The sequence below is a fragment of the Humulus lupulus genome, chromosome 4, assembly GCF_963169125.1.
Source record: "Humulus lupulus chromosome 4, drHumLupu1.1, whole genome shotgun sequence".
Lineage (NCBI taxonomy): Eukaryota > Viridiplantae > Streptophyta > Magnoliopsida > Rosales > Cannabaceae > Humulus > Humulus lupulus.
Genome location: NC_084796.1, coordinates 233,213,866 through 233,239,111, shown reverse-complemented (window position 1 = coordinate 233,239,111; position 25,246 = coordinate 233,213,866).

The following is a 25,246-nucleotide window of genomic DNA, read 5'->3' as shown; positions in this document are numbered from 1 at the left end:
ATCCAAAATATCTATAGATAATAACAAAGCATATTTTCTTTTTATTTTAACATTAGCAAAAATATAAATAAAAATACATATTGTTTTTCATCTTTCCTTTTAAATTAATTGATATATTTTCAGCACTAAATTAATATATAAATAAACTTCACATAAAAAAATTGTTATAAAATATTAATAAGACATCATCATAATAAGTTTTTTGGTTTTTTCACCACCGCACTGCAAATCATGCCATTTTTCCATGTTTAAAAATATAGTTTATAACAATAAATATTTCAACGATATACAATGGTCATCTAAAACTAAAGACTAACATTTATCCAATTTAATTTCAAATAAATTTCAATATTAAAGCAAAATTTTGAGTTTGTTAAGATATTTGTGGTGATATCGAGGGAGTAAAACCAGTGTGAATTGATAAATATTACACAGATGTAATAATAGTTGCCTTAGTTCTTCAAAGAATCATAGTAATAATTAAGAACAACTATGAAAACATCAATTATATTACTAACTTAAAATAATTGAATACCAAAGTTATCAAATTGCACTATTTTTACATTATAATTTTGATATCAATTAAATTAAAATTTTCATATATTGTCCACTAAAAGGACTAAAAAGAAACAAGCATAACATGGTTTTTTCCTCTATAATATAAAATTATAATTATGTTTTTATTAAATTATAATTAGTTAAATACGTTTGTAGCTAAAAATTTAAATATTATTTTTTTGTCATGTTTAAAAATTAATTGTTTGATGTGGTATATTATCTTAAAGTTTAATAATGCATTATAAAATACACCTATGATAAAAAAAAAATTATGTTGGATTATTATATATTGTGTATTTGATTTTAATAAAATATGGAATCTTTAATTTTACCAATTTTAATAATTAAATACAATTAGTCATGAGTTTATAGGATATATGCAAAAGGAATATATATATATATATAAAAATAATATTTTGTCCAAGATAAACCACGTGCAAACTGCACTGAGATGTAAGGGAGACTATTTATGTAAATAATTAAAATAGCTCTTAGGAAAGAAAAATGGCGAGCGAGAAAAAAGTAAAAGAAAAAAAAAGGATTGATATGGAATTTTATAGAAAGATCGTACCAATTTCCAATAAGGACTTATAGTGACTTAGTAGATTGTAGGATATATATTTGAAAATTAGTGTTTGTATATTTTTGGGTTGTTGGGGTTTACATTTTTATCAATAATAATTTTTTTTTTTTCTAAAAGCAATATATATATATATATTGTGAGTGTCGGTTAGATTGAGAAAAATATGTACGTTGGAAGCTAGCTACGTTTAATTTACACGTGTATATATTATGGATGTTCGGTCAAAATTTTGTTTTAGAATTTTTTAAACACAAAAATAGAAATATTTTTTATTTTTAAAAACAAAAAATAATAAACGTGTTTAATAATTTTTATTTTTATTTTTTATTTAACAATATGAACTATTGATTTGAAGAAGAAAAGAAGAAAAAATGAAAAGTGAAATTTTTTTTTTTAAATTTTCAAAATTTTAATTAAAATTTAAAAAATAATAAATAAAAATAGAGTTATCAAATATATTTTATGTTTAATTTTCAAATTTTTAATTAATTAAATAAAAAATTATTTTTTTAAATATTACCAAACAGCCCATATGTCTCATGGCATAACTTAAATTTAGAGCAATAATTCCGGTGCTAGTACGTGAGAGCATAATTACAATTGTAAAATTTAATTATTGGCCTTGAATTTATAAATATATATAGGAAAATCTATAAACATTAAGCACTCTACTAGATTTTGCACTATAGTTTCAGTTTTTCCTTTGCCATTGGCTTTCTATTTTTATTTGTATATATATAAGTTAACAATGTACTATACGCAAATCTTATATGTAAGCAAATATAAGTGTTTTAATAAAATATTAAAACCTAATGAATTTTTTATGCAATCGATGGTGTTTCGATGCTTTTATTATCCCAAATATATGCCAAAAACAAGTTTTCATGATTGCATCATAAAAGCATCGAAATACCATCGATTTTGCATAAAAAAAAAAATCTTTTTGACCAAAAATCAAGTTTCATAATTGCATCGCAAGAGCATTGAAATTGCATCGAAAAATCATCGATTTTACAACATATCGTATATTTTCGACCACCTATCGAATTTTCAAACAGGCTGTCAAATTTCCAGATTATTATGATTTTCAACATGATTTTAATTTTTTATATAATTTTATAATTTAAGTAATACCAATAATTTATATTTGTTTGTTGTACTTTTTTTCGGATGTCATCCTAGAATATTGTAATACTACATGATGGATTGTAGAAAAAGAATAAAACTCATGAAATCGATCGCAACCTCTTCGATATAGAATTAACTTACAAGATAACGACGACGTGGACTAAATATGAATTATGTTGACAATGATAAGATTGTCTTATTTCGACAGGTCGTCTGAAATTTCAATTGCCTGTCTAAAAATTTAGATTATTTTTCTCATAATTTCGAATACATGTCTATATATTTCGATAACCTGTCTAAAAGTGTAAAAATGTCCAAAATAGCTCCAAAAATACTTTATAAAGATGCATATCATAATTATTGAATCCTAATTGATATTTTTCAAACAAAAATTTGTTAATTAGGATTGTATGATGATTAAGGAATGAATCGTAGATATATCCTAATTTCAATTAACTAAGATGACTGAGTGGTATCAATCAACCTGAATATAATAAGATGCTCAATTACTTATTAGATCGTAATGCACAGTTTCTAGTTGTTAAATTGATCCATTTGTTTCTTTTATAGTATTAGATCAATACTTTACATTGTTAAATAGATCTTCATTTGGTTTTTCGACAACATGTCTATATATTTAGATGTGTGGTCGAAAATATTCAATGATTGGTCTGAAATATCAAACACTCTGTCGAAAAAATAGACAGACTGTCAAAAAAATCTGAGTTTCTCTATTCCCAAAAATGGTCGAAACAACCATTAATATTATTATTAGGGAAATTTGAGTATTTATGCATAATGTATGTGCATATATAAAAAAAGTATCATTCTTTAACATCATACCAAAATAATGCTAATATTTGTTTGGTTTTCAAAAATATCATTATCATTTTTTTAGCCTCCATCCGTCTTTTCTCTCAGGTCACATTTATTCTTTGGACACCATCCATCCATCCCTCCATCCCTTATCAATTAAGATACTAATTTATGCATTTCGAATAGATCTATGCATGATTTTTTGGTTTTTTTTTTTGCAATTTTTTCATAATTTTTTAGATCTGAAACATAAAAATTTGCAGAAAACTCGATATACCTCGATGTACCTCGATGTGCCCTTAAAAATCATGATTTTCAAGAAAAAAATCATCTGCCTCGATAGGCCTCGATGCAAATAATTGCAATTAATAAAAAGTGCATAAATTTTCACTCGGGTGTCCGTTTGAGGTGGCTTTTTTTAATTTGGGTATTTTCTTGAGATCTACATGTCTGGGATGTGTACACACACATTTGGGAAGTTGAAAGTTTGAAAACATACCCAACTTTGAAAATATAAGGGTATTATTTTGAACTTTGGTGTGTTTCCAAGCTTTCAACTTCCCAAATGTGTGTGTACACACCTTAGATGTGTAGATCTCAAGAAAATACCCAAATTCAAAAAATAAAAAATCACCTCAAACGGACACCCTAGTGAAAAATTATGCATTTTCTATAAATTGCATCGATGTATATCGAGGTGATATCGAGGCATATGGTTTTTTTCATGAAAATCATGATTTTTAAGATATACCTCGATAGAACTCGTTGTACCTCGATGCCCAGCTCGATAGGCCCTTAAAAATTATGATTTTCAAGAAAAAAACTATAATGCCCCGAATTTCCTAACAAGGGCTAGGACCTTGATTAGGAGGCCGGAAGGGCCATAATTGAACTATGATGCTATTTAATGATCATATGCATGTTTATGTGAATTATATTATAATATGATGATAAATGCGTGCATATGGGTGTATTTATAATTATAAGGGCATTTTGGTAATTTGGCCCATTGATGGCGTAATTGTGTATTTTCGTGCATGTGGGTGAGTTATGATTGGTACCACATTATATGTGGATTTGTTCGAGCCTTTCGGCATGAGACGATCATGAAATGCAAGTGTTCGGTCTAGTCATAACAAGTTTAAGTTCGAGTCTCAGGGTGAGTCTCGAGGTGATTTTAATTATTAGAGCATTACCGGGAATTAAAGGGTAATGGGATATGGACTATTGGTATGTGAGAATATTGAGAATAGCGGGAATTGGAGGGTGTTAATTATGAATAACGAAATAGGTGCGAAAGGACAGTTTTGCCCTTGGTGGCTGTTAAGGTTTTATTTTAGACTTGAGGGCATTTAGGTCTTTTCACCCTTAGAGATTGATATAAACCATTAAGGTTGTAGAAAGAAGAGGAAAACAGAGTGTTGCCTTCCTTCTCTCCCGATGGTCTTTTTCCTCCATTTTCTCTTTGGATTTTCAAGCTTTGTTTGAGGGATCAAGCCAAGGAACTAAGTTGGGATAAGCTAGGGTTATGCTCCACCATTGAAGAGGGTGTGTTGCTGAGATTGAGGTGAGTTTTTAGCCATTAGAACTTATGGTTTTGCTCTGTTTTCTTAGTTGAGTTTCAGCTGGTTTTTGGGTTGGAAAGTGGAGAATGGATTGGAGTTTTGGCTAGGGCTCTTGGGGTTGTGATGCTTGGGACATGTGGGGATGGTATTTGGGTTCATTTGGGACTTAATTTGATGTTTGGAAGCTTTTGATTTGGGTTAGAAATGGTGGAATCGAAGGAAGAGATTTATGGGTAGATGCTGGCTGAAGGTAGCGCTACAGCGCCTAGTGTAGGGCACTACAGCGCTACCTGCAGAGGAGGCTAGGGCGGTTTAGTTCTGAGTATAGCGCTGGGGCGCTAGGAGGGTGGCGCTGTAGCACTACCCTGTTTCTTCAAAACCCTGTTTTGGGTGTTTTTAAGGGTTTTTGGCTCGGGGTTTCAATCCTTAAGGCCCGGGATCGAATCTACTCACCGTGTGGGCATGTTTCGAGGTCCCGAGAGTGGGGTTTAGGTCAAGACCCTATCTTTGATGATTTTCATTAATCGGAGATTGTATTTGGTTATGACTAGGTGATCGCTAAAGGATTAAGGATCGATCGTTCTCAAGGGTCGTTCTTGTTTTAATTCTCGCTCGAACCGGAGGTAAGAAAATTGCACCCTGTGTATATGTGACATGCATGGTTAATATTGATGCATGTTGGACTATTAAATGTGGCATGCATGATTATTGTTGAGGCTGTCAAGTAGTTAAATACGATGCATATGATGCACGAGAAACATGTGATTAGGACATACTTTGTATACTGAGTATGATATTGTTCAGAGCTTGAGCATCTGTGTTTATGCATGATCCTAATTGTGCTAGTATTTGTTAAGTAAGCATGCTGAATGCCTGTTTTTTTGGATATTGGATATGTGATATATGTTTGGTGACATTGCTTACTTGTATATGGCACTGACTAGTCAGGGATACTGACCTAAGAGTCAGAAATGGCATAGCGTCATGAACGCAGGGCCAAATGAAGATTAGATCTAATCGATATCAGCGTTGAATGGCTCTAAGGCATTAATGCTGGACTGACCCTAAGGTCGATGAAACTTATAAGCGCTTGGCTAGTCTAGAACTAGTTACTCAGAGCCAGGGCCTAAGGCCTAGGTGACTGCTTGTCACATGGCTAGGGAACGATGTTCCAAGGTTATGACTCTATGGTCATGAGGAAGGTTATGTTGATGACTAGTCTTCATGCACCTATCCTATCTAAGCTAGTGAAATGATCACTTATCTACTCGACAAGTTTATGCTGGTGACTATTTCACCAGATACCTATCTTGTTTAAGCTAGTGAAAGGATCACTTATCTATAAGCTCCGGTGACCCTATCGTCACATGACTATTAGGAATGGAACCCACCCTAGTGACTGTACCATTTTCACTCTTCTATTGGGGCTAAAAGCCCTGAATGGCTATTATGGTCATTGGTTGATGTATTATACTCAACATTACGTGAATTTGTTTGCCTGCTGAAATAGGGTTATATCTGCTAGGCGTGTGCCTTATGACTTGATGACATGTTATTACTGTTTACGAGCATATTAAGTTTTCTTGCTGGGCTTCGGCTCACGGGTGCTATGTGGTGCAGGTAAAGGCAAAAGAAAGATGGACCGTCATTGAGCTGGAGAGCTTAGGTGACGACGTGTACATATGCGGCTGCTCGATCGCCACAGCCGAGGGTTGAAAGAGGAACTAGGGTTAAACCCTGTTTTGCCGCTTAGATCGGCCTGTTGTAAATATTTTTTTGTAGTAGACTCTGAAATTATATTTTTGGGATCCCAATGTATACAGTAAACGTTCTAATGAAACGTTACATCATAACCAAAATTTTAATCCATAAACCGCTAATCACACTTAGTTACAGGATTTTGGCTAAATGATTCGATTAGCGAGTTTAGCACTAGTTACAAGGCACACTGTAACGGTCCCTGGAGTTTGGGGCGTTACAAAAATCATCTGCCTCGATAGGTCTCAATGCAAATCAATACAATTGATAGAAATTGCATAGCTTTTCATTCGGGTGTCTATTTGAGGTGATTTTTTTTTTAATTTGGGTATTTTCTTGAGATATACACATTTGGGATATGTAAACACACATTTGGGAAGTTGAAAGTTTGAAAACATACCCAACTTTGAAAATATAAGGGTATTGTTTTTAACTTTGGTGTGTTTTCAAGCTTTCAACTTCCCAAATGTATGTGTAAACATATTAGACGTGTAGATCTCAAGAAAATACCCAAATTCAAAAAAGAAAATCACCTCAAACGGACACCCGAGTGAAAAGTTATGCACTTTCTATTAATTGCATTGATTTCTATCGAGAGCTATCGCGGCCTATTGAGATCTATCAAGGCAAGTGATTTTTTTCATGAAAATCATGATTTTCAAGGGCCCATCAAGCTGAGCATCAAGGTTTATCGAGGTATATCTTAAAAATCATGATTTTCATGAAAAAAAACAATATGTCTCGATACCACCTCGATAAGCCTTGACATACCTCGATGCAAGTCATAGAAAGTGCATAATTTTTCACTAGGGTGTCCATTTGAGGTGATTTTTTTTGTTTTGAATTTGGGTATTTTCTTGAGATCTACACATCTAAGATGTATACACACACATTTGGGAAGTTGAAAGCTTGAAAACACACCAAAGTTCAAAATAATACCCTTATATTTTCAAAGTTGGGTATGTTTTCAAACTTTCAACTTCCCAAATATGTGTGTACACATCCCAGACGTGTAGATCTCAAGAAAATACCCAAATTCAAAAAATAAATCACCTCAAACGGACACCCGAGTGAAAAGTTATGCACTTTTTATTAATTGCAATTATTTGTATCGAGGCCTATCGAGGTCTATCGATGCCTATCGAGGCAGATGATTTTTTTCTTGAAAATCATGATTTTTAAGGGGTACATCGAGGTCTATCGAGTTTTTTGTAAATTTTTACGTTTTAGATCTAAAAAATTGTGGAAAAAATTACAAAAAAAAAACAAAAAATCATGCATAGATCTATTTGAAATGCATAAATTAGTATCTTAATTGATAAGGGATGGAGGGATGGTGTCCAAAGAATAAAGGTGACCCGAGAGAGAGAAGACAGATGGAGGCTAAAAAAATGAAAATGGTATTTTTGGAAACCAAACAAATGCTAGCATTATTTTAAAATGATGTTAAATAATTATATTTTTTTTTATATATGCACCTACAGTATACATAAATACCCAAATTTCCCTATTATTATTATTATTATTATTATTATTATTATTTCTCGACGATGAAGTAAGATTAAGCTCATGACCTTATTATCCTAGACTTTAGTTAGTTTCAGATATCACTTTTATTATTATTATTTTTATATTTTCAAGCTTTAATCTTCATAAAACTTTAGAAATAAAATTAATTTCTTACTAATACTTTCAGTCTATTATAAAAATTATTTTACACTTTTAATCTATAAAAACAACATCGAAATTCATTTTTAATAAGAACCAATATAAACTAACTTTTGAAATACTTCACTGTCAGATTTGTGGAGAGATGTGCGTGGCGATTGGTACTAGGTGGTGGTCGTCGGCGGTTGGCTTAGGTGGTGGCAGCGTAATGGGGAGGATGGTTGTGGAAGGGTGGGTGAGAGAAGTGACGAAGAAGATTATAGTTTTTAGAGTTTTGTTTTAATTTTGTTATTTTATTTTAAGGAAAAACTTAGTAATAACAAAAATTCATTAATTTAACTAAAAATTATATGTAAAGTAGATCAAAATACAAATTATAGCCACTGGTGGTAGTGTTCTGTGTCCAGCCACTGGTTTTTTATTTAGTTTGCTGTTAGTTGTGTTGTTTGCTGAGGTGGTTCTATTTCCATCTTTTGGCTTTGTACTTGTTTGTTGATCAATAAAATTTTTCTTTTGATAAAAAAAAAATACAAATTACACTATAAAAATAGACCATTTTGCTAAAAGATCCTATATAATATGCTCCAATATATTATATAATGTGGTATTGTTATGGTATAATGTTTTAAATGAGTATATCTCATTTCAAATAAATATAAATATAGTTCAAAAGAACTATCACATTTGGTGCAATCAAATGCATAAATGCATTAAATATATATAGTTAACGAGTATAATGTTATGATATAATGTTTTAATGAGTATATATATAGTTATATATATATTTTTGTGTAGTATCATTACTCTGAGAATAATAAGGACTGTTCACTTATTAAGTAGCAATCAAATTCTATATGAGACAAATATATATATATATAAATGCATTAAATATATATATATTTGAGGAAAATAATATAATAGTTAACGTGGTATATATCACAATTCACAACTTGGAACTTGCACTGCATGGGATGAGAAAGAGATCATGAGAGCCATCATTTTGTTTTGTTTATTTTATCCTTTTTAATTGGTTAGGTAAGAAATAAATAAATAAATATAACTACAGCGATCGATTTGTCCTTTTTGGTTAGGTGAGAAATAAATAAATAAAACTACATCGATCGATCTGTCTCTTTTTTCTTCTTCTTCTTCTTAAACAGAGGTGTATTTGAGCTTTTATTAATGATGCTTCGTAAAGAAACAAATTTTCCCTAAAGAAAATGAGTGGAGTGAGTCGGACAGTTTGGGAGTCCTACACTCCTCAGCGTTGCAATGAGTTATGTATTACTACATGGGTTGGGTTTTCGGGTTTTAAATGCACCGGGTTCGGGTTTTGTGGGTTTCAGATGGAAAAAAGTAATACCAAATCTGGTCCGGAATTTTCGAGTTCTGAGGTGATTTCGGGTTTTGGGTTTGGTCGGGTCGGGTGTCAGGTGGGATTGGTCCAAAAATAGACTTTGGGCCGAAAATGAGTCTTGGTAAAAAAAATTCAAAAATATTATTGTTTTTTACACTTTTTGAATTTTTTTTTTACTTTTCACGTGTTTTTTTTTACTTTGTTGTTTGTTTACTAATGTTGATTTTTTTACTAATTGAGTCTTGTTAATTTTTTTTAATTATGTTCGGGTTCGAGTTACACCTGAACCTGTGTGCCATTAACTTCAAAATCCGAACCCGACCCAAATCATGTCGGGTTTGGATCAGATTTCACCCAAATTTGATTAGTTTTGCAAAAATTCAAATTAGTTGGGTCAGATTTTTCGGTCAAATGTTCACCCTAATTAATAGTAAATGTTCACCCTAACTAATAGCCTTTTAAAGGAAAACAAGGAACAAAAGGTTTTGTCTTTTTAATGTCTTTTTTTTAAAATTGGGGTGTTTGAATTTATTTATATGATTAGAAAGAAAGTATAGACGATATGGTGTCTAATATTATTTGATATATTATCTTATAAGTAATTAACTTTAATAATTTTAATATTCAATATTAAATTTAACCCATTACAAAATATTGCATCAAATAATCTTGTATTATAAGTAGCGCATAACAATTAATATTCTATTAAAAAAACAATAGAATGTCTAGTAAGGATGAAAGTTGATCATCAAAATACTGAAAAAGATATCATGCCAAAAATATAAGAATACATTCAAGAAACTTAATTAATTCTATGATAAGTTGATTGAATTTTCGTTTGAACAGTCCAGGATATAAATTATTCGATCCGCTTTATTTATATATATATACTAGATACAAGTATATAATGCATGGTTAATTATATTTATAAAATTTATTAATTATATTTATTAAATTTGTATCATTGTCATATAAATTTCAAATAAATAAATAATATTATATATAAAAAAATGGCATAAACATATTAAATAAAAAATTAAACCAAAATATTATTAATGAATTTTTTAAATATATATAATTTGATAATCTTTTTAAACATAAATTATATTTTTTTAATAAAAATTAAGATTATGTATTATATATTATTATAATGATATTTTATAATATTTAAATTTATATTGATATAAGTATTGAATATGTATTTTTGTATTAATTATTATTATTATAATAATATTTTTTAATATTATAAAGTCATATTAATATAATTAGTAAAAAATTAGGATTATCATAAGAATATTTTATAACATTTAAATTTATATTAATTTAATTATTAAATAGCTAGTCTTGTATTATATATTATTACAATAATGATATTTTATAACTTTTGAATTTGAATTTAAATTTAAATTTATATTATTATAATTATTATATATGTAGTCTTATATTAAATATAATTATAATAATAATATTTTATAACATTTAAATTTATATTAATATAATTGATATATATTTATTTTTAAGTTAGCTTTTAATGTATATATATTCTGTTAAATATTTAGAATATTTCGTTAAAGTTAACAAAAATAAACTATTAAATTCAATAATTTATGTTATCTACACACTTTTTATATAAAAGAGATAAACAAAAAAACTGAAGGGAAATGCCATTTTATTACCCTACGTTTGAACTAAATACCAAATTTATTTTTCTGTTTTCAAAACATCTCGTGATAATTGTTTTGTAAAATATACAAATATTAACCCTAAATTTAATTTTGGTCAAACATTTTTAAAGACTTTTTTGCTCTTGTTTTAGGACAATTATTATAATTTAATTATTTTAATATATTTTATTTTTTAAATCAAAAGTAAAATAATATCAGTAAAAAATAAATTTTATAAAAGTGTCAATTTAAAAAAGAAATAAGAACTTTTTATCCCTATATTATTAAAATTAATATAATTTAATTGATCAATTATACTTTTATTTTAAAACTAAAATAATAATAATAATATTAATTTTATAAAAAGTATCACAAGAGATTTAACAAAATATATTAAATTTTATCTATTATAATAAAGCAAGGTTTTAAATGAGGGTTAACTTTGGTTGGATTTATAAAACAGAGAGTTATGATTAGATTTTCTTTTTTCTTTTTTCTTTTTTTAAAAAAGCATCAAATTTATTTAACTAAATCACAAGAAACTAAAATGATATTTTTCCCATAAATGTAATCCATAATTCAAATACATACATATTATTGTCATTACTTATAAACTAATTGGTTAAAATAATTTTTTCAACACTAAAATACTTGTTAGGTGGGAATTGAGTATTGTCAAAAAATATTATTTTTCAGAAAGAAAAAAAAAAGTATGTTTTGAAAAGCACAACAACAGAAATTAATGGGTGACTATAAACATAAACTAGTGATAATACACTTTTTCGCACAAAAAAATAATATTAAGTTCTAAGTTTAACCTTCCCATCCTCAATTTAAAAAAAATTTAAAAAATATTGATTAATAATGACTATTGTTAATTTTTTTTCTTTCAAAAATAAAACTTAACTCTCACCTTCTTCCTTCTCTCTCCTTCCACATTAATTTTATGTTTTTTTTAGTAATAATATATGCACCCAAATATATGGACGCACACATGTCAGTTTAATTTAGTAAATCATATTTATTAAAATTAAGATTTACTATTTTAAAAAGCAGTATCATGTCACTGTGTAAATATTTGGGTGCACATATCATTACATTTTTTTTTTCCGAACAACAATACTCTTCATTTTTATCTTTTGGTTTTTAAATTTTTGTTTGTCTTCTTGATCTAAGTAAAGATATTTAATTTTTGGTTGGTTGGTAATATATGGGAATATACTCATTTGGTACCCTATGTTTTTACAAAGTATCATTTTGGTACCCTCTGTTTTCAATAATACTCATATGGTACCCTGTATTTTAAAATCGTACATATTTGGTACCCTAAACTCAGATTTGATAGATAAAATTTTGTCAATTTAATCAAACTGCTGTCAATTATGTAAGTTACAAATTTAAATTTAATTACATATAACTGATGACAGTTTGATCATATTGACAAAATTTTATCTATCAAATCTGAGTTTAGGGTACCAAATATGTATAATTTTAAAATACAGGGTACCATATGAGCATTATTGAAAATAGAGGGTACCAAAATGATATTTTGCAAAAACACAGGATTCCAAATGAGTATATTCCCTTAATAAATTTGGTTCAAATTTTGTTTGTGAATCTTCTTGTAATTATTGATTCATTTTGTGAGAAATAAAGGTTTGATTTGGTCAAATATTGTTGAGGGTGAGGTGTTAACAAAGGTAGCCAATAGTTGAGAGTGGCTGTCGTTTTGGTAGGCTAATATCAACAGCCATATACATGGGCCAGCCCAAACCACTTTTTTGGACCATGGATGAAAAAGGGTTAGGTCGAGTAAGCCCCTCTAAGAATATGGGTCGGGCCGTGTGTTGGCCCGCATTTTAAGTAGGCAAGTCCTACGTGGCTTATATTCAAACCCACTTGTTTTTTTAAGAGAACTTTACAAAAATATGAGAAAAAATAAATTAGTTTCTATATTTATCAACATTAAAGTTATGCCACAAAATATGGTAATTCTAGTAAAATAAAATAAAATAAATATGGGAATCCCACAAAATACTATGAACAAAATACCTTAAAAAAAATACATACACTCTCTCTCTTACTTTCCTCTTTCTCTCCATCTCTCCTCTTTCTCTCTATCTCTCACGTATTCTTCACTTGCTCTCTCCATTTTTCTCACAACAATGGCAGCCAACCATTTTCTCTCACAACAATAAGAGCTCTCTCACACCGGCAAATGGACGACGTATCTTCGGTCACCGCCGACGCCATCTCTGATTCGTATTCTTCTTCGCATTCTTCTTTGTTTTCACGTTCTTCTTCTTCTTCTTTTTTACGTTCTTCTGTGTTTTTTTTTGTTGTTTCGGATCTGTTTTTTCTTTTCTTTTCATATCTGGTTTTCTTTTACAAATCTGGTTTTTTTTTCTAAATCTGTCTAAGTAACCAGTTACTGTCATGATTTTGTTTTATTTTCAGATCTGAGTTTTTTTGTAGACTTAGTTGTAACCAATTACCTTATTTAATTTCCTTCTTCATGGTTGTTTTTAAATCTTGTTGACGCCGTTTTTCGTCAACAGATAAAAGAAGAGAGCACGTAAACAATTAAAGACAATAGCCAAAAGAAACAAACGAATCAAACACACGGTTTTTTACGTGGTTCAGCAGTTAAATCTGCCTAGTCCACGAGTCTCTGTTATTAATCTCAAGATTATCTCTGAACAATTCTTTAGCATGAATTCTCCAGAGTTTTCTCTCAAGGATCAGAATTTCGGTCCCTTACAATGGTGCATGGCTTCTCTATTTATAGAGAAGGATGCAGAATATTATCCCACATATTTTGGGTAGTTACTCTTTTGTGAATAAAAATAAATGGCTTTAAATGCCTTTAATCAGATAAAAAAGGAAACGTCCCTGAAGACCAGGAAACGCATAACTGACTAAATAATATCCCACGATTCTTGGGGATTTACATCAATAAATGGGGATTACATCTCATGTTTACAATACTTGTAGATATTCAAGGTGGTCATAGCGTATCTCCAAGGCTTCAGCATCTCAGGTTTCACGTCATTGTTCGAGCCACTGACATCTCCCGAGCTAACATTGCTTTCGAGATAGTACATCGAGCTCGATATCCCTGCTCCGAAGTTGTTCCTGAAGATGAGGGGCTCTCAGAGCTACCTTTCGAGATCGAGATCATTTCGAGGTCAATACATTCGAGGTCATGTATCATACTTTGCAGGCTTCGATTTACAATCGTAGAGCATACCCTTAACCCTCACGAGACCATTTTATGCGAACTCAGCTTTCGAGGTCATATTTACTATGGCTCGAAATCTGGGTATAACAAATCTGATTTTGTTTTTTAGATCTTGTTTTCTTTATAAAACTACCTAAGTAACCAGTTACTGTCACGATTTTATTTTATTTTTCAGATCTGAGTCTGATTTTATTTTTCAGATTTGGTTTTCTTTATAAAACTACCTAAGTAACCAATTACATTATTCGATCTTCTTCTTCTTCTTGGTTATTTTCATATCTGATTTTGTTTTTCAGATGTAGTTGTTTTTTTTTTTTTTTTAAAGATTTGGCTAAGTAACTAGTTACCAATTAATTGTTATTTTGATAGGGGTAACCAGTTACCACCTTCTTCTTCTTCTACTACTACTTCTCAGATTAATTTTTTATTTTCTAAGTTTTATTTTCTAGGTTTGGCTAAGTAACTAGTTATCAATCAGTTATTTTAATAGGGGCAACCGGTTACCTTCTTCTTCTTCTTCTTCACTGGATGTATTCTGATCTGTTTTTTTTTTCTTCCAAATCTGTCAGTAACCAGTTACAATTTCTCGAGTACTTGCCATGACAGTTAAAATTGATAGTAGTAACCAGTTACTGCCATATTACTAAAAAATCTAAATTTATTTTTATAGTGGTAATCATTTATTATTAAAAATGAAATTAAATGACATATATACATATCCAATAATAATCTAAAACATACATATACATATGTATAATGACATAACCCAGACATCATCATCACAATTAGTGAAAGTCATTCTCATCACCTCATATTTGAATATATATATAAAATTAATATAATAACAATAATAATACATCCATATATATATATACATTATAAATGTGTACTATTTTATAATCTTATATATATGTATATACATATAAAAATATTAATAGCAATAATATATGTATATATATAGTGGAAAAAATTATATGGTTTTATGTATGCGATTAATTGTATATATATATTATTAACTTAAATATGATTAAAAAATATATAGTAATAAAAATATCCCGTAATTAAAAAAATCAATATTGAAATTATATGGTATATTTTAATAAAATTACAAAAATATGGAAAAAAAAATCCCATAAAAATGTCAATAAATAAAATATGCCATACAAAACTTAAGGGGAAAATGCCATATTTGTCAAAGTTTTAAAAAAAAATCCCATATTTCATGTAATTTCCTCTTTTTTTAATCACTTTTATTTAGTTGTACATATCTACATTTACCAAAAATAAAATCACAATAGAAAATCGATTAAAATAAATAAATAAAGATTGTCTCATTAAGAACTTACCAAGAAAAGGAAAATGAGTATAATCATAATATTTAATTCTAGCAAGATCTTTAATTCAAGTCCATTATAAACAATATTGAAAAGAAAAAAAAAATTCAAGTGCAACAAATTCAATACCACCAATACCACTAGGACTTTCTTCAAGGTACAAAATACAAATTTACAAAATTGAACCAAATAAATAATAATAAATTAAAGTTGAAATGCTATTAATACAATACCCTGCATTAAAAATTAATATATTACATTAATAGTTCAAACTACTAAATTGTTCAAAATAAAATTATTAAATATTTAAAAAAAATTATTAATATACTTTTAAAATAAATAAAGAAACATATAAAATAAATAAATAGATAATTAAACAAGCTCATTAGGGTGGGAAGTGATATCTCCATTCCCATCTCATTTAACATTCAATAATAAAAAATAGTGATCTCCATGCCCGCCGTAGAGAAATTTTCCATCCCCACTCGCCACAAGTACTAAAGAACAAAATAAAAACAAGAGAAACTACGGAAACTAAAAATCTCACACACATACTTACAACATAAAATTCATCATTTTTCTCTTATTAATTTTTCATACTTGAAAGGGAAATTTGGGTATTTATCTATAGTGTGGATTCATATATCCAAAATGTGTCATCTTATACCAACATTGCAAAATAATGCTATTATTTGCTTGGTTTCCAAAAATACTCCTATCATTTTTTTATTCTCCATCTATCTTCTCTCTCTCTCTCTCTCTTGGTTCACCCTTCGATTCTTTGGAGACTCCTGGCAGATACCACCAAACCATCACCACCACCAAATTTCTTTGACAAAAACGTCCAAAACTTTGCTATCCTCATTCGTTTATTCTTCTCTCTTAAAGTATCTATGGAGAATAAAATAAAATACCTCATGATAGTTTTATGATATAAAACTTGAACCCACTAATAGTTCAATTAAGACACTAATTTATGCATTTCGAATAGATCTGGGCATGAATTTTTTGTTTTATTTTGCAATTTTTTTCATAATTTTTTAGATCTGAAACGTAAAAATTTGCAGAAAACTCGATATACCTCGATACACATCGATGGACCCTTAAAAATCATGATTTTCATGAAGAAAAAAAATCATATGTCTCGACACACCTCGATGTCACCTTGATATACTTCGATGCACCTCGATGCAATTCATAGAAAGTGCATAACTTTTCACTCGGGTGTCTATTTGAGGTGATTTTTTTTTAATTTGGATGTTTTTTTGTGATCTACACGTCTGAGATATGTACGCACACATTTGAGAAGTTCAAAGTTTAAAAACATACCCAGTTTTGAAAATATAGGGGTATTGTTTTGAACTTTTGGGTATTTTCAAGCTTTCAACTTTCCAAATGTGTGTAGACATCTCAGACGTGTAGATCTAAAAAAAATACTCAAATTAAAAAAAATCACCTCAAATGGACATCCGAGTGAAAAATTATGCACTTTTTATGAATTTCATCGAGGTGGCATCGAGTTGTGTCGAGGCATATGATTTTTCATGAAAATCATGATTTTTAAGGGCTGATCGAGCTGGGCATCGAGGTACATCGAGATATATCGTGTTTTCTACAAATTTTTATGTTTTAGATCTAAAATAGTGTGAAAAAATTCCAAAAAAATCATGTCCAGATTTGTTCGGAATGCATATATTAGTATCTTAATTGAACTTTAAGTAAGATTAAGCTCGAAATTAACAAAATCTATCATGGATTTTTATTTATTTTTTTGTTAGTATCCGTGGATAACTTAAGCAAGAAAAGAAATAAGGAGGGAGAAAGAGAGGGAGAAATGAAGGGAAAAAGAGAGAAAGAGAAGGAAAAACTAAGACAAAAATGGAGGTGAGTGGGAGGTGCTGGCCATGGGGGAGAAGGAGGAGAAGAGGCAGGAGAGATGTTGAGAAAGATAGAGAATAGTGAATGACAAATTATGTTAGGGGCATTTTTGGAAATAAGGGGAATAATGACATAAAATGGTTATGTGTATATAGCATAGCATATTTTTTATTTAAGAACCCATGCATAAATAATCAAATTTCCCATTCTTAATAATCAATAAGTATTGTTATTATTTATTTTATATTATAAATATACTAATACACACAATTATTCTACATATCATCCTTGTGAAATTATGTTATGATTATACTAATTATTCCAATATTATTGTCACACAAGTATATTTTGATCTTTATGGATCATTTGATGAATTTCATTCAACAGAAGTTATTTTATATATAAGAAAATGAAAAACAAAACCCCTTAAAAACAGACTACATTGCAAAAGCATCTTTGTAAATATTATTTAATATACTCATAATTGAGAGAAAAAAAATATTTGATTTTTTTAGATTTATGACATCTATAATATATATTTTTAATAATTTTACCATTTGCTTTTCAAAATAGTTAATGTTTCAATTTTCGAAGAATAAATAATTTCATTTTGCCAAGAAACAGTTGGTGTTTTAGAGCATTTCCAATGAAGTGTCAAATTGATGATGCATTGTTAAAATATAATATATGAAGAATTTATATAAAATATGGGAAAATTCAATCAAATTTGATATATATGGCTATTTTTGTGCGTGCATTTTTTATGGTTTTTTTTGTTGTTTAACTTTTTTATGGGTTTTGTTTTCCCATATTTATCAAATAAATTATTTTGTATCCCATATTTTTTTTTGTATAAGTTTATTTATTCTATCTGGGAATTTTTGTGAGGGAATTTCAGTCTTTTTAAGTATTATTATTATTATTATTATTATTTTGGGAAACAATTTTTGTAAGAAAATCATAATTCAGTAGTTGTTTCTTATGCATTCATGTGAATTTTTGTGAGGGTTTTTCAGTCATTTTAAGTATTATTATTTTTTTTTTTTTGGAAAATAATTTTTGTAAGAAAATCAATACTCAGTATTTTTATCTTATGCATGCAGGTACCCTAGTACCTATATTTTCTATTGTTTTTTTATCTTCATTATCACGTTTTCTTCATTTTATCAGTATATTTTATTCAGCAATTGTTGTTTTCATATTTGTTCTCAGTTTTCTTTCTGTTTTAGGGTTTTTTCGAGTTTATCGTTGTGGATTTTGTGCCTTATGTGTGTGTCTTCGTCTCGGTGAGTACCTGGTTTCAGGTGTGTATTTACAGATTGCTTCAGTATCACGTTTTTTGTATATCGTTTAGTTCGAATTTTTTCTTTCCTTCAGCATTTGATTTTTTGTGTTGATTTCTTCTTTTTGTTCTTTTTGTAGGGTTTTATAAGTTTCTCATTGTGGATTTGTGCCTCTTTGTGGTGTTTTCATCTCGGTGAGTACCCGGTTTCAGGGTTTATTTTTTAATTTTTTTAATGTATATTTATTGTTAATTTTGCTTTGTATTATCTATTTTCTGTCGTGGGTGGTTATTTTTTAATCTGTGTTAATGGTGGTTTTTGTTTTCGGTGCACGATTTTATCGTTAGTTTTTTAGTGGGGGTTTTGTTAGTTTTTGATCCGTTTTTTTTTTTTTGGAAATTTATGGGTAGTTATTTGTAATTTGTGCTCTATATTTATGTATATCTGTTATTCTTTTTCATTTGTGTTGTTTGTTTTTTTTATGCAGTGCATTGTCTATTTTAAATTTCAAAGTTGTGTCATGGATCACTCTGGTGAAGTTGGTGGTGTTTCTGGTTCTGAGAAGAAAATTTCTGGTATAGTAGAGGATGAATCGAAAAATGTAGGGGATGATATTGGCAAGATTCTTCCTCGAAGGAGTAACGTTACACATTTGAAGTCTGTTGCAAGGAAGAAGAGTAAATCTCCTTCCACTGTTGCAAGGAAGAAAAGTAAATCCCCTTCCACTGTTAAACAGACGAAGGATTTGTGTGCATCTGGTAGTAAGGATGCTGGAGATGATTCTCATGAGACTAAATATGTTGTGGTATGTGTTTATTTTTTTAAGTATAATAATAAAAAATTGTTCATCTGTTTATGTTACTGTTATTGTGTTTCACATTCGATGGATTGTGTTTGTTTTATTTTTTTATGGTTGTGTATCTGGTTTCTTGTAGATATGTAGTTAATTTGCATAATGTTCATTTTTTTTTGTGTTTGTTTTATTTTTATTGTTGTGTTTTTTTTGTTGTTAAACTGTTTTGTTTTCTTTGTAACTGGTTACATGTGTAACTGGTTACTTGCAGATAACAGTGGAAGATTTTGCTTAATGAGTTTGTAACTGGTTACCTTAGTGAATGAATTGTTTTTTTTATATATATATTTCAACCACACAAAGTTAAAGACATATAACTGGTTTTATAAATGTAAAGTACTTATCAATTTTTCATGTTTATATTTTTTGAAACTGGTTACATGTTTAATTGTTTTGTTTTTTTCTTCTGCAGGCTCATTTAAAGATAAATCCCTCCAAGAAGTTTGGTAGTAAAGTTCAACATTTTAATGACAAGAGTGTCATTAATGACTTGAAAACTAAGTTGACCAAAAGTTAGAAATCATTGTTTAAGAAGACGTCATTTGGGCACTTTTTAGAAGTATGTGATATTCATTTCCAAGCTCAACTTGCCCAGCTTGTGTTGTTGAGAGAGGTGTCTCACGAGAGGGAGGAAGAGGAAATGTGGTTTAAGCTTGGTCGTAGAGTTTGTAGGTTTTCTGTTGAAGAGTTTGCTCTAGTTACGAGTCTTAAATGTGATGGTGATTTTGATTTAAGTCGTTTTCAAAAAAAGAAAGTTTTGTTTAAGAAAAAAATATTTGGTCGTTTTGTTGGTAAGGTGTCAAAGTCTGAATTACGAAATGCTTTCATTAGTAAGGATTTAGTTGATGATGATGATGTTGTCAAATTGGGTATAGTTCATATCTTAGTTAACTATTTGTACGGCTATACTAGTGAGAAGTTGGTTGATGATTTCTTTTTTGAGATGGTTGATCGAGATATTTTTGAATTAGCAAATATTAGTTTTGGGAAGTTGGTATGGGATAGGAGTTTTCATTATTTGAAAATTGCTTTGAAGGGTGGAAATAAAATCTTTGATGGAGTTTTCGTTGATGGGAAGGTTGGCCTTCACCCTTACAAACTTCTTGGTTTTCCGATTGCTTTTCTTATTTGGATATATGAATGTATATCTGAGTTGAGTCCTGAGTTTTGTTAACGGGTTGGGAAAAAATATCCACGTTTGTTGAATTGGAAGAGTACTGATAATGCCTTCTATTCAAACTTGGTGGCAAAGATTTTCAACAATCAAAAGGTATAAAATTTTTGTTTTGTAACTGGTTACTTGCTAAATTTGTTTTATTCATTTTAGGATTTTTGTTTGTGTACCTGGTTTCAGTTGATGGTAACCAGTTTCTTGTTTATATAAATATATATATATTTAATTTATTCAGTTGACTATCTTGAATGTCTATCCATCTTCTGAGGAGAAGAAGAAACCGACAGTGAAGAAGTTTAAGTTTGAGCCTTTATACTTGCCGAATGTGTGTGCTGAACATGGAGATAGTAGTTCAGGTACCCAGGTACTGGTTAGTTTTGTTGTTTGTTTTAGTTAAAAAAAAAATATTATTTTGTTTTGAAATTTATAGGTTTCTTTTTATTTTAATTTTTTGCTGTTTTGTAAATTATTTTATTATGTTTTTTCAGGTTGATAGTGAAAAGTTGAGATTGATTTGTGAATCAATCTCATCAATAAAAGCGAGCCAAGAATCTATTATTAGTGATATTGCAGTTATGAGATTTGAGTTCATGGGGAAACTCAGTGATTTGTCTGCAATGATTGCAAAAAATTCTGAAAAAGTTGCAAGTTCTAGTGATGAAAGTGCTGGATATAATGAAGGGGAAAAGCCAGCTGATTTTGATAATGTTTCCAGTCCTATTTCTGATGATTCTAAGGTAACTTGTTTGTTTTTATGCTTTATTGTTTTTTTTTAACCATTTTTTGTTGTAACCAGATTGTTTTTTTTTTTTTGTCTAGGATTGTGGGATGGATTTAGGTGAAGATTTTGATGGTAGTAAGGTAAGTGGTTTATGTTTCTTAATAGTATGTTGTGTTTTTGTTAGTTTATTAGTGTAACCAGTTACTGTTGTAACCAGTTTCATTATTTATTTAAGGGTGTCGGGAAGGATTTAAATGAAAATTTTGATGTTGTTTATTCTGGGTTGGAGTTGTCAAATGTTGTGGGTGGAGATAAGGTTTTGAAATTTATTTTTGTTTTTGTTTTTTGTATTATTTTATTTAAAATTTAATTTGTTGTAATTGATTTTATTGTTCTTCATTATAAGATCTTTCAAAGAAGCCTGAGTTCAGTTCAGTTGGTTTAGGTTTTGAAAAAGTATATGTGGATCCAGAGATTTTGAATGTTATTGATAAACCTGTTAAGTATGCAGAAGGAGAAAAGAGATTTAGTGGGAGTAAGGATGATTGGAAAGTTGTGATGGTTGGTGATGTTGATGAAGTTCCTGTTGCTATTGAAAAGAGGGAGCCTAAACCTAGTACTCATGTCAAATCTCCTTTTGTTACTGAGTTTGGTTCTTTTGAAGTAAAAGAAATTGTGAAGAGGAAGGGAGAAGAAGTGGTGATTGTTAGAGGATTGCTTCCATTTGAAGATGAAATTGGACAGAATGTTTCAAAGAATGAATGCCTGGATTATATTTCTTGGATTGAAGATAAAATGATTTTTAAAAATAAGTATGTTTTTTTATATTTTGTTTAATATTATTATTCTTGATATTTAATTGTTTGTTAATATATATATTTTTTGTTTTGAAGGAAGAAGAAATTTTCTGATGTCAATAACATTATCAATCCACCGATGGATTATTCTTTTGTTAAAATTTCTGAGAAGATGTTGTTTTACAAGCTTCAAACTTATGGGGAGGGCCTTATGGACACTGTAAGTAACAAGGTTCTTGGTATAATGTTTATTAATTAGTATTTGTTTGTTTAGATGTTTTGTTATTTTTGTTGATCATGGTTAAGACAAGTAACCAGGTTCCTTTAGTATTGTGTGTAAATTGTTTTGATTATTTATGGGTAGTAACCAGGTTCCTAACTTTTGTATGTTTATTTATTTTTTGTAGCATATCAATGTATGTTTTTATTACTTGAGGAAGAAGATTAAGTTGATTGATGGTTTGAACAAGAGGGTTACAACTATAGACTCTTGGTTTGATGCAACTATCAAGAGTTTGTATGATAACTTTATGGCAGCCAAATGTGATTCAAGCAGCATTCGTTTTGATAACCTCATTTCAGATTACATTATTGGTGAATATTTGTTTTGTAACACTCCTTGGGTGGATGTGGATCATGTTCTTTTTCCTGTGCATGTCAAGGTTCAGTTGCATTGGGTTTTTATTCACTTTTCCATTAAGAGTAGGATGTTAACTGTCTACAACTCTTTGACGGGGAAGAAGAATGAGAGTATTGCTTTGCCATATGTGAAGGCTTATTCTGTTGTTTTACCATATTTTCTAGACTTTCTTGATTTTTATTATTCTAGGAAAGATTTGGACTTGAATGTTGGTCCATATTCTGTTGGGAAAAATGATCCAATTGATTTTAACTTTGCCAAAGACTTGTCGTTTCAAGAGGATAAGTAAGTAACTGGTTTTTGTATATTGTTGTTTATTTTTCTATTTTGTTTGTTTTAAATAATTTCATTTGTTGTTTTTTGTTTTTTGTTTTTTTTTGCAGTGATTGTGAAGTATTTGTTATCAAGTATGCTGATTTGTTTATCCATGGGAAGATTGATGACATCCCAAAGAACATGGCTGCCAAAATTGCAACCTATCGTGATTATCTTGCCATTAACTTGTATAGTCATGCAAAAAAGAAGCAGATTGGTGGGTACAAGACAGAAGATGATGCTCCATCAAAGAAATCAAAGAGGAGGAGGAATTATAAGTAGAGATTTTGCAGTTTTTTTTAGTTGTATTAATGACCATGTCTTTTTTTTTCTTTGTTTAATAGTGAAGTTGTGGTTTGTTACTGGATATTGTTTTAGTACTGTACTTATCTATGGTTTTTTTTTTTGTCAATGTAAAGAATTGTTTTCACCTTCCGGCTTAATATAAAATTTTTTTTTAATGTATTTTATTTTAATGTGTATGTTTTTTTTCCAATAGAGTTGGTGATTTTTTTTTAAAGTTTGAAGATATTGTTATGCACATGTTTTTTTTCATATAGGTTTCAATTATTATTGTATGAAGATGGTGTAACCGGTTACTTCTGTTTTAGATAGTAAAAGCTATATGTTTCAGGTAACTGGTTATTGTTTATTTAGTTTTTATTTCTATTTTTTTAATTATTTTTTGATATATTTATGTTTCTTTCTTTTTTTTTTTTTTTTGTGAAAGATTTGTTATTATATAACTAGGTTTTTTAAGTCGTTGGTTACATTTATATATAGTTGTTTGTTAAATTTACTTATAGTAACTGTCTTTTTTTTTTCTATTTTATGTGTTGTAACCAGGTACTTGAATCTTCAGATTTTGAATATCTTGTGTTGGAACCAGGAAGTTGACTATCAAGTTTATAATATTTATGTTTTTTTTTTTAAATTTGTGATTATATAATTATGCTTTTAAATCATTGGTGTCATGTATATATAGTCGTTTGTTAAATTTACTTATAGTATCTGTTTTTTTTTTCTATATTATGTGTTGTAACCAGGTACTTGAGTCTTCAGATTTTGAATATCTTGTGTTTGGAACCATGAAGTTGAGTATCAAGTTTATAAAATGTAAAATGCTTAAAAAGTTTGTACTTTTATTGAAGTAGAAAACATTAGGATATACAATTTTATTACATCAATTGAAATTGTAGTATATCTATTATTTAGAGAATTATTTGTCTATTTTCTTTGACTTTGTTGGGTTTCGTTGCTTTGGGATTGGTTCATTCTTGCATGTTTTTCTATTATGTCCTGGCTGCGTGCATCTTCCACATTTTATCTGCACCTTTGGTTCTCCTGTAGATCTGATTCTTTTCGTTCTAGGGCGGCCTGGTGGTTTTTTTGATTTTGGTGGTAGGACAATTTTGTTTAAAGTCTCTGGCAGTGTCCATTCGCTTTCATTTGGCAATGGATGAACAGTTGACTCATATGTTGCTTTCATAGTTGTAGTTTTGTAGTAATCAGCAACATAATCACATGTTTTCAGCCGTGTTTTGGCGAATACTGCTATTGCATGTGCACATGGTATTTCATCTTGTTGGAACCTTTTGCGTTCACATGTTTTCTCCATTAGGTTGACCAAAAAATTTCCTTTCTGTTCAACCACAACTTGGTACAGTATATTGTTTACTGGGAATACTGTTTATTTTAGTAGAGGAATACATGTTAGAAACTGGATACTATGATATTGTTTAGTAACTGGTTACTGAAAGTTTTGGTAAATAATATTCAGTGCTCAATATATGTCAGGTACCTGAAATTTAATGGCACGAATAAAGTTTTCTCTAAGCACAGTTTCAGTATCTGTTGTTACTTATGTGAATGTTCCGTTTGCTTCGTTACCATTTTTCCATACCCATTTTTGA